This window comes from Ananas comosus, linkage group 16, assembly GCF_001540865.1.
Source record: "Ananas comosus cultivar F153 linkage group 16, ASM154086v1, whole genome shotgun sequence".
Classification (NCBI taxonomy): Eukaryota; Viridiplantae; Streptophyta; class Magnoliopsida; order Poales; family Bromeliaceae; genus Ananas; species Ananas comosus.
This window is the reverse complement of record NC_033636.1, coordinates 6,414,421-6,422,814: the sequence shown is the minus strand read 5'-3', so window position 1 is coordinate 6,422,814 and position 8,394 is coordinate 6,414,421. Positions and strand designations below refer to the sequence as shown.

The 8,394-nt window shown below is 41.8% G+C and overlaps 1 long non-coding RNA gene across 2 annotated transcripts; it reads right to left on the bottom strand.

Annotated features, from left to right (window-relative positions):
• LOC109721879 lies at positions 5,651-7,749 on the bottom strand. Of its 2 annotated transcripts, none has more exons than XR_002219310.1 (3): positions 7,395-7,749; positions 6,682-6,888; positions 5,651-5,931 (listed from the first exon to the last, which is right to left on the bottom strand). It is a non-coding gene; the product is annotated as an uncharacterized LOC109721879 (long non-coding RNA). The 2 variants fall into 2 exon arrangements; XR_002219309.1 differs by having other exon boundaries at positions 5,651-5,839.

Here is an 8,394-nt window from a genome sequence, read left to right as displayed (position 1 = left end):
GTCGACTTTGAGCTGTCAGTAAACGTTTTCGTGCAAGTCGAACTTTAGCTTCAGCCTCCTGTAACACATCTGGACCCAAAACTAATCTCTCCCCCACTTCACTCCAATGAAGTGGTGATCTACACTTCCTACCATAGAGAGCTTCAAACGGTGCCATATGAATACTTGCTTGATAACTATTGTTATAAGCAAATTCAGCCATCGGTAGGAACTGTGGCCAACTGCCTTGGTAATCAATCACACAGGCCAGCAACATATCCTCAAGGGTCTGGATGGTACGCTCGGACTGCCCATCACTCTGAGGGTGGAAAGCAGTACTAAAATCCAATCGGGTACCCATGGCCTCCTGTAAGCTCCTCCAAAAATGCGATACGAATCGGGTGTCTCGATCAGAAACAATAGAAGCAGGTACTCCGTGTAATCGCACAATTTCATCTAGGTACACTTGTGCGAGTCTCTCCCCCGACCAGACTGTATGAATCGGAATAAAGTGGGCAGATTTGGTCAATCTGTCTACAATTACCCAAATGGCACCGTGACCTGCCTGTAAGCGAGGTAATCCAACAATAAAATCCATAGTGATCCTCTCCCACTTCCACACTGGTATGGGCTAGCTTTGTAATTTTCCTGCAGGGAGTCGATGTTCAGCTTTAACCTGCTGACAGGTTAAGCATTTAGCCATAAAATCAGCAACTTCCTTTTTCATTCTAGGCCACCAGTAAGTTAACTTCAAATCTTTATACATTTTCGTACTTCCAGGATGCAAAGTATATGGCGCCCGGTGTGCTTCTTTTAAAATCTCCTCTTTAATATCAGAATCTGCTGGTACACAAATTCTATCACCGAATTTTAGCAGTCCCTCATCATCCACTCGAAAGTCACCAACATAATCAACAGTGATTTTTGTTCGAATCTTTTGCAGAAATTCATCTTGAGCTTACTTTTCTTTAATTCGATCGATCAGGGTAGGTTGCACCACCAATGACATAAGTCTCCAAGGCGTATCAGGAGCTACAACCTCCAAATTCAGCTGCTCCATTTCTTTTACCAACAGTGGTTGCAAAGTTATCGACATCGCCAAATTTTTCGTCGATTTTCGACTTAAAGTATCTGCTACAACATTAGCTTTTTCTGGATGATAGAGGATGGTCAAATCATAATCCTTGAGCAACTCCAACTATCTACGTTGTTTCAAGTTTAATTCCTTCTGTGTAAATAGATACTTTAAACTTTTATGATCGGTATAAACTTCGCAACGTTCGCCGTAGAGGTAGTGGCGCCAAAGCTTTAGGGCAAAAACTACAGCAGCCAGCTCTAGATCATGTGTGGGGTAGTTCTTTTCATAATCCTTTAATTGGTGAGATGCATAAGCAATTACCTTGCAATTCTGCATTAGAACACACCTCAAACCATTCAGCGACGCATCACTGTAAATCACATAATCCACTCCAGTAACAGGTAATGCTAGAATCGGGGCAATGGTTAACCGTTCTTTCAGCTCCTGAAAGCTTCTTTCACAAGCTTCATTTCACAGAAATTTAGCTCCTTTATGTGTGAGTCGAGTGAGAGGAGTAGACATTTTCGCAAATCCTTCCACAAATCTTCTGTAGTATCCTGCTAGCCCAAGAAAACTCCGAATCTCTGTAACATTTGTCAGCCTGGGCCAATCTTTAATCTCTTCAATCTTCTTTGGATCCACAGCTATCCCAGCCTCTGTAATAACATGTCCCAGAAATACTACTTCTCGAAGCCAAAATTCGTATTTCTTTAATTTTGCAAACAGTTTCTTTTCTCGAAGTACTTGTAACACCACTCTTAGATGGTTTTCATGCTCCTCATCACTTCGAAAATATATTAAGATATCGTCGATAAACACGACCACAAACCTGTCCAAATAGGGCTTAAAGACACGGTTCATTAAATCCATAAAGGCTGCTGGGACATTTGTCAGTCCAAATGACATAACTGTAAATTCATAATGCCCATACCGTATTCTAAAAGTGGTCTTAGAAACATCTTCAGGCTTGATCTTAAGCTGATGATAACCTGATTGCAAATCGATCTTGGAATTCACTTTCGATCCTTGCAACTAATCGAATAAATCGTCGATTCAGGGTAATGGATACTTATTCTTGATTGTGACTTTGTTGATTTCTCGATAATCCACACACAATCGAAGAGATCCATTATTCTTCTTAACAAATAATACCGGGGCTCCCCAAGGAGATACACTCGGTCGGATAAAACCTTTATCCAATAAATCTTGTAACTGTGCCTTCAGCTTTTTCTATTCAGCGGGTGCCATCCTATAGGGTGCTTTTGAGATAAGGGTGGTCCCAGGGACAAGATCTATCACAAACTCAACCTCCCTATCAAATAGCATACCCGGCAATTCAGCTGGAAACACATCCCCGAATTCTCGCACAACTAGGATGTCTTCAATCTTGACGGTTTCTCCGTCACTCATAGAAATGCTAGCCAGATAGGCTACACATCCTCTCCGAATCAACTGTCGCGCTCGCGAAGAGTTAATAGTCATTGCGAACAATGAACTCTGACACCCCTTATAAACAAACTCTTGCTGACCCGGTTCCCTAAAGGTCACCGTTCTGCTCGTGCAGTCAATAGTCGCATAATATTGTGTCAACCAATCCATACCCAATACTATATCAAACTCACCAAGTTTGTGTAGTGCTAGTAAATCCACTGGCATAATCCAGTCGCCTACCCGAACTGGGCAGCGAGGGCAAAACTCACGAACATCTAGGGTATGGTCGGGCACGATCACTCGTCCCGGATGTAAAGTAGGTGCTAAATGAATGCTATGCAACTCGGCAAACTGCCGATCAATAAAAGAATGCGAAGCACGAGTATCAAATAATGCACGAACATGAATATCATAAAGCATAATGATACCTGCTATGACCTCCTCCGCTGCTGCGGCCTCCTCAGTCTGGGCGGTATATATACGCCCACTCGAACCCTGCCGAGGACTCTCAGATTGCCGCTGTCCCGGTGGTTGTCTGTACTGAGAGGGTGCTGTCGGGGTTCCTTGGCTCGGAGCTGATGATGCAGGTGCAGATGCTGATGATGGGGCAGGCGAAGAACCTCTCGGGCACTTTGAACGATAGTGGCCCTCCTGACCGCAGATAAAACACTTGCCCCCACGTTGTGGACACTGTGGTGGAAAGTGAGGCCCACCACAAATGACACAACGTGGCTGTCGACGGTGCTCAGGTGCTCCACGGGGTGCTGAAGAACCTCGACCCCTCGACTGGCCCGACTGGCCTCTTGGATACTTCGGTGGTCTCCTAAAGGATTGCTGACCACTGCTCTCAGCCACTGGCCTCTTCCCTTTACTTCGATCCACAATATCTCTTTCTTTCATAATTTCTGCCTATTTTTCCACAATCAATGCCCGATTCACCACTTCCCTGCAAGTAGAAAGGTTTGACGCCTGGACTAATCTAAAAATCGCAGGCCGCAAACCCACCTCAAAAATACGGGTCTTGTCCTCATCATCTCGAACCACAAAAGGAACACAGTGCAGTAATCGGGAGAACTCTCGCTCATACTCTGCTACTGTCCTGTCCCCCTGCCTCAGGTTTCTTAAATCCCTTTCCATCTGCCACTTTACACACTGCGGAAAATAGGTTGTCAATAATAATTCCTTGAATCTCGTCCAAGTGATCGCTGACAAATCCACACGGGGGTCCTCACGGTTATCTACCCACCACCTGTAAGCCTCGCCGTCCAAATGGTGCGTCGCAAACCAAACTCTATATCGCTCATCAACAGAAGTATCATAGAATAGTTTCTCCATGTGCATCAGCCATTTCTCGACCACCCAATGATCTGCTTTCTTCCCGTCTAAAATACGAGGGTTGCAACGACGAAATTCATTCAGTTGCTCCATCATTCGCTCTCGCTCCTCAATCCCCACCATCTCAGGTAACACTGTCCCTGCCGCAGCCACATGCACGGGTGGTGGTACAACCGTCTCATGTCGGGGCTCTACCCTCGGAGCTACTGGGGGTGTGTCGGGTACAGGTGACTCTGCTCTCACTGTCGTATCCCTGTCTGGTACTGTAGGTATAGGATTGGGAATCTCTCTGTCAGTCGTTTGTCGCAGTAATAAATCCTCTAACCTCTTCATCCTGTCTTCCTGTCGACGCGCGGCATCCATCTGCTGTCGCGCTGCCGTAGCCTGCTGAGTAACCAAATCCGTCAGCATCGCGAGTTGATCCTGCAACTCATGGATCCCACTAGATCCAGAAGTAACGGAGGTCCCCACTTCCAACGCATCCGCCGCCTCAGCCGCCCCGGCGGCTCTCGAACGAGTTAAAGGCATCTTGAGCTGCAGCACAAAAATAAACATAGATTAATAAAACCTATACTATTGAACCTTTATTTTAGATATAAGCCAACTAATCAAGCGAAAGTAATGAAATGTAACATATACTAACTTCCGATGTCACGTTGTCGGCCGCCAACGTGGCCCTCTGCAAAGTTAGTAATTGCACATTCCGATCAAACTCCTACCATTCGGAGTTTCTAAATCACCCAATCAAAGTACTTTCGCTAACAACAACCTCAACTAGACCTCGTCTCTCACGAGCCTATTCTTATAGTCCAACCAGCCTAAGGTTTGCTAGGTCTACTAAGACTCGACCCTAGGCTCTGATACCACTATAATCTGTCACGCCCAGGTACCAGCGGAAGCATATCCGGTACGTGCACAGACCCGCCATATACCTACAGTATATAAGGCGTTTACAAGAAAGCAAGTCGATAGGAGAAAATATAGAAAAATTCTATCCTGATATCAGAGCATGTAGAAGTCAATAAGACTATTAACAAAAGAACAAGAGTGTCCAACTCAAAATATAAGTACAAAAGAAAGTACCAAAACTATATCATCTGGATCCAATACTCATATACATCACAGGGTATACAAAACATCTGTACAATGGTAGTCTCTCTATACACTGGACATAAGAAGCCTTCTTTGGAAGTCAGTTCACAAACAAAAAACTCAAAACCAAATCCAGTCCACAAATAAAAACCCAAAATCGAATCCAGTCCACAAATAAAAAACCCAAGACTCAAAACCAAATCCAGTCCACAACAAAAACCCAAAACCAAATCTAGTCCACAAACAAAAAATCCAAGACTCAAAACCAAATCCAGTCCACAAACAAAAAAATCCAAGACTCAAAACTAAATCCAGTTCGCAAACAAAAATCCAAAACCAAATCCAGTCCACAAACAAAAAACACAAAACTAAATCGAGTCCACAAATAAAAACCCAAAACCAAATCCAGTCCACAAACAAAAATCCAAAACCAAATTCAGTCCACAAACAAAAAATCCAAAACCAAATCCAGTTCACAGATAAAAACCCAAAACCAAATCTAGTCCACAAATAAAATGTCATGCCCCGTGACCGCCAATTTGGTCGGTTCGGGTCCGTACACAGACGCCGAACGAACAGAACCTTTTCTGTTAGCCCAAAGCTCAACAACAACTATCAAACATGTATAAGAAAATGCCCAGAAAAATTTCACCATACATGGCTTACACGAAGGTAAGCAACATAAGCAAGTGAAAGTAAACTAACTAAACCATTGATATATTGTATTTTGATTACTTTAAATCAAATACAAAGCTTACCATTTGTTTCATACATTTTTTAACATTTACATTGCCATCTCTCAAATAAATAATTTACATTTGTTTTCATCAACTACAAACAAGGTATAACTATACTCAATGGATGTCGCTATCTATAGCGCGCTGTCCCTGTCACGATCCACCACCACCCCGCACGAGCTAGAACCTGCATTGGTTAGTGGGGTGAGAACGACTGAAAGTTCCTAGTGGGTTCGACTGCCGACCTCGCCGACTCACCAAGTAGGTTTACTCAGGCATCTGAAGGAAAGGAAATAGATAGCAAACTAAACTAATGCTACTACAATGCCTGTACAAAGTTGAAAAAAATAATATAGATAACTCATGTAGTTTATGCATGCATGCTATCATATACCAATACCATTATCCAATCAATTTAGTTAACCCATGTGGTTAACTACAACTCATCAACCAAATCCCTTTTCGTCGGAGAGAATTCCACTACCAACCCGACAGGACCGTCTACTGGGGAGAACTCCGCTTACCAACCCAGTTCATGACCACTCCGGAGCACATCGCCCAAGGAAGAGCGACCTTTACCTCGAGCATTAGACTAATGTGAGTATGATCCAATCCTCACTTAGAGGATACATTGACAATGCCACACTATGACTAGCTCTTTATGCTAGGTTTACATGTCCAATTCTAGATGTTAATCAATTCATCTAGTTCTAATGCCACATATTTTATAAGTTTACTTTCCTTGTTTAACATTCACAAGACTGGGTGCTAATCATGCAATCTATTCACAATGTCACTTTGTCACTATTTCATAGTTCAACGCAAGTTCATACATCTATAGGGTCTATGTTTACTAGCCACTGTCCACATGCATTTTTGCTTTCAAAGCATACAATTAGACCTCATGTCATATATCAAACTCAACCCTACAATGCATGAATGTCACTAAACATATACAAAACATGTATGCTCAAGAAAAGTGTTATAAACATAATAGGTCATTCGATGACTTCGGAAAGCACCACCCACCTTTAAATGATGCCGAGATGCGAGAAAGCCACTTCCCGCGATTTATGAACGATCACAATACTCGCTCGCGACAAACGAAGCTAAAATGAGGTTTTTCCTCACTAGCTTGCCGTAGGCTCATCGGAACACCGATCCGAGCATCCCAACACGTCGGTTTTATCCTTAATTAGGATTCTATGCGATCAATTTCAAGTTAGCTCTCCAATCCTACAAAACAGCATTTTCGAGTTTAAGCTCTATGTAACCTGTTACTATACAAATTTCACAAAACATATATAGTAATTCCAGCTTCAACACTCTAAGAACATCATAACCAATTAGTTTAAAGGATTTACATCAATCCCTAACAAAGGATTACAAAAATCTGCATAGTAGCTTACTTTAATTCCTAGCTGCCAAGTTTAACACTTGATACTTAATACACAACCTTCTCTAGGTTTCCATAGCAAATCAGCTTTTAGCAACCAAGAAAACCAAAGCTACATCTCTTCTAAGGTAATTAAAGCAAACCTTACCACAGGGATACCATCACCTAACCTCAGGTTTTAAGTTCCCAATAGGTTACTTCCCAGCTGCCAACATTCATACATGATACACATAGCTTTTCCTTTAGGTTTCTATGGCAACTCATGCTTTACTAACCAAGAAACCCATTGCTCAACCTTTCTAGGGTAAAAAACATAGCCCCAACCAGAATTTGTAAGCTAACTCACCTTGACCCCCAGCTGCCGCAAGCATTTACCCCAGCTGGAGCTTCACTTCTTCAAATCTACTATCAACATATAGCTTTTCCAGGTTCATTTTCATGGCAACATGAACTCTAGAAGCTAAAAACCTGCAGCTCAACTCTTTATAGAGTAATTAACCTACTTCTTATCACAGAGATATAACAATCTCACCTCAGGATTCGCTCTCCACCGAGTTTTCTCCCTGCTGCTGAAGTTCTTCTTAGGTCAAACACCAATCCACTACTTCTCCATCAACCTTCCCTTCATACGGTATTGAGAGAGAGAGAGAAAAGAAAGAGATAAGAAGAATGAGAAGAGAGGGAGTCTAACACGTATGAAACAGGTGGAGAGGTGCTGGGGTTTAGATAAGATCAACCAAATGCAAATAAACCCCTCCCAAAATCTATAATTGCAATTACAATTAGGTCCCCCAACACTAATACAATTTTCAGTTTCGCAATTCAGAATCTCATACTTCTCGTCGGAGCCCTTCTGAATATTCGTTTGCTCTCAAATTTGACTGTCAGCTCGGTTAAAATTAATAAGAAGAACGATATCTTAACTTTTCAGTTTGGACTATTTTTTATTACCGAAAGTTCTACCGACCCGAATCTTTAGCAAATAGCAGTCAGATTTTATTTTTCACTTTTCGGGTGTCGGAATGACATGAAACTTTAAATCTCGCATCATAAAAATAATTCCGACATATTCTTCAATTTTTATAATTTTCTGACACTGTAAATTTTCTGCTAAAATATCAGCCCCGTTTCTTATAGAAAATTCTAAATATTCTGTTTCCATTCCAATTTCAACATAAGTCATTTCCGACTTATATTTTATTTCTCTAAGTCCAATAAAAATAGTATCTTACACTATTTTTATTTACACTTACTTTTATATTAAAAATTCGGTATATTACATAAAAGCTCATAAACCATAAACCAAATCCATAAACCAAGTTCATACACAAAATCCATAAACCATA